Source organism: Panulirus ornatus, chromosome 13 (assembly GCF_036320965.1).
Source record: "Panulirus ornatus isolate Po-2019 chromosome 13, ASM3632096v1, whole genome shotgun sequence".
Taxonomy (NCBI): Eukaryota; Metazoa; Arthropoda; class Malacostraca; order Decapoda; family Palinuridae; genus Panulirus; species Panulirus ornatus.
Window position 1 is genome coordinate 6,830,776 of NC_092236.1, and position 3,123 is coordinate 6,833,898.

Below are 3,123 nucleotides of genomic sequence, written 5' to 3' on the forward strand. Positions count from 1 at the left end.
TTTTCATATCGCCTGCTATTTAGCGTTATCTTTTTACGTTTATGAGGAGGAATCTCTCTCTCTCTCTCTCTCTCTCTCTCTCTCTCTCTCTCTCTCTCTCTCTCTCTCTCTCTCTCTCTCTCTCTCTCTCTCTCTCTCGTAGAAGCCTGTATCTTATCTTGCCTTCGTATTGTTTAGGTTTATGAATTTCCTGATGGTAATCTGTGTAATTAATTTTCTTTTTCTTTCTGTTCTGTACGGGGAGGGAGTTGTACACCTGTACGTATGTTGAACTTTCTCTCCTGTCATACGAGTTTTTAAAAAATTTCTTTTCCTTGCTCACATTCACAGTCTCATATAACTCCGCTATACTCGTGTGCAACATAAAGATTTTTTCCCCCCCTCCTGCGTTAACAGGTTTCCTCATCATTTTCATCTCATGGCCTCCGGTTGTTCTGTCGCGGCATCTTGATGAAGACTGTTCACCTCTGACGTCATCACACTGGCGAGAGAACTAAGAGAGGTTAACGATCAGAGGTCATCTTTCCCATGGGGTGGGGGGAGGGGGGAGATTTAATGGCCTTTAACCTGTCGCTGTAACTCATCTCTCTTAATTCTGGGACCATCTCTGTTCCTTTCTTCCGCACCTTCTCTGTTTAGTTCTAAGTTAGTGCTTCTTTGCAGACGGTGACCAGACTGGTGAAGCAAGGTATCGATTTTGGCGTGCTGTAGGATGTCAACAGTGTGTAATTAATGAATGAATAAAGAAACGGTTTATTGAAGCGAGGCAGACATTAGGGTGAAAATACGAAGTCGAGATATCACACATATTACAGACCTAGGAAGTCTTGCTAGTAAGTAGTTAACTGATCATAAGAAATCTTAGATCAAGTTGAGACTAGATATTGTGGGTGTGTGTGTGTGTGTGTGTGTGTGTGTGTGTGTGTGTGTGTGTGTGTGTGTGTGTGTCTGTGTAAACATTATCATTTTCATGCTCTTTAATCCTATTTCGTAAGCTGTTAAACCTCCTGTCCACCAGCGGGTCATAGTTCAAGGTTGGCAGTTAAACTATATCCAGTATAATAGTGCCTGTATTAGGAGGGGGTTCACACACACACACACACACACACACACACACACACACCATCCCCTGCTCCGCGCGCCCCGGGTCACGCCCGTCTAGACGAAGAACAATCTGGCAGACACGTACTGACCTAATTATAGGGCAGTACGTGCGTGCGTTATACCTGCATGAACGCCTTGAGCACGAGGGTGCGACGCCCTGGCCTGGGATCTGATATCACCGTTTAAGGTAAGTTCCTCATACCCAGGGGTCGTACCCTCGTGCTTGAGGATGGTACACGGCCGTGCACGCACAGTCGTGTTCGAGGATGGTACACGGCCGTGCACATACAATCGTGCTCAAGGATGGCACACGGCCGTGCACGCACTGTCGTGCTCAGGGATGATACACGGCCGTGCACGCACATTCGTGCTCGGGGATGATACACGGCCGTGCACGTACAGTCGTGCTCAAAGGGAGGTTTGATATAGAGAAACAGTTTGTAAACATGATTCGTGACGCTTGGACACCATGTGTAAATAGCTAGCCAGCTGGACAGCCAGCGTACACGAAGTAAAAAAAAAAATACTAAAACTAAAGAAGTCGCGAGCGAAGAAAAGAGAGAAGTTGTGGACAAAAAGAAACCAAGAAGCGATGATGATGATGATGATGACAAGACAATTTTCCCTCGTGGACGCCATTACACACGAGAGGAAGAGAAAGCCGTTTGGTTCGGTCGGTATGGCGTCCTGGTTGGAAAACCGCGTCTGGCGATATTTAAGGGTCAGTCCAACACTCCTGTTGAACCCTTCCCCCGCCATCCCCCGTCGCTGGGGAAACACCCGGAGAGAGAGAGTGGTGTTGATGGGTGCATAATACTCTCTATCGCCCGTACTCAGAGTTCAGTCTCTACCCTTAGTCCTGGAGGAAGTTCAGCGGAGAACCTAGGCGGGGTTTTGGTCGGGCTATTCTCTTTCCCTCGCTTGGTGTTTTGCGCCAGAGCGGGCGGCGGTGAGGAAGGGCGGGCGGGTTGTGTGTGTGTGTGTGGCTCTGGGCTAGGCACGGGCTTGGTGTTGTGGCTGGATCCCTGGTTTTAGGACAGGATCCACATTTTCTTCTTGTGGCTGTTGATGTCGCCGTGGTCGTCAGTCGTCACCAAGGAGCTAAAAAAAAAGAAAAGAGAAAAAAAGAAAAGAAAAAAAGAGAAAATTAAACATCATTTGTCATCACGGAGGACAGACTACGCTGTGGATTCTGACGGTCGACGGCTCGTGTGGATACCCTTTCTCGCTAGCGTTGTCATTTCCTTCACCTACCACGAGAGTCACGCAACTATAAAGAAAAAACAAAATTACGCACCATTGTGGGTCTTATTGAGAGCCTCTGTGACAACAGAAGACATCCGTCATACTTCATCCGTTTATATAAAGCAACAGTTCTGTTACAGGTGACTGTAAAGCAGCCGTTCCTAGACAGGTAACTGTACTGAAGGTTGGATAACCTGAATCAAGGGTCACACACACACACACACACACACACACACACACACATACACACAAAGAAAAACCGCACACACACACACACACCAACGCGAAGCTGGAAATCTTATGATTCAGTGTCCACACCTGCGCCAGACGGTCTCACAGCATGGTGGAAAAAAACATACCCCGCCGTGGGTCCCTCCCTGTACTACACTTGGTCGGGTGTCCCTCCCTGCACTACACACGCTGTACTCGGGGCGCGTAATGTCCTGTGACTGCGGAGAGGGCGACCTCGGTCGTCATATTCGTAGGGAAGGGAAGGAAGTAGGGATCACTCGAGACGTACAGCACCCCTGGTTCGTGTTTAGTCGGGTGAGGTTCGGTGATGATGAGGGAGAAATGTGTGTATCCCGTCTTGCATTTCACTCCCAGTGTTTATGGTTTAGCTACGTCCACCTCCCTTCCTCACCCTTCGTCTACCTACGCCAGACATTGCACTTTACGGTGATTTGGTGAGGAAGATACACCAACATCTGACAGTGCACCGGTGAAGGATGTACACCAACACATAACGTGGTAAACCGGTGAGGGAGGTGCGTG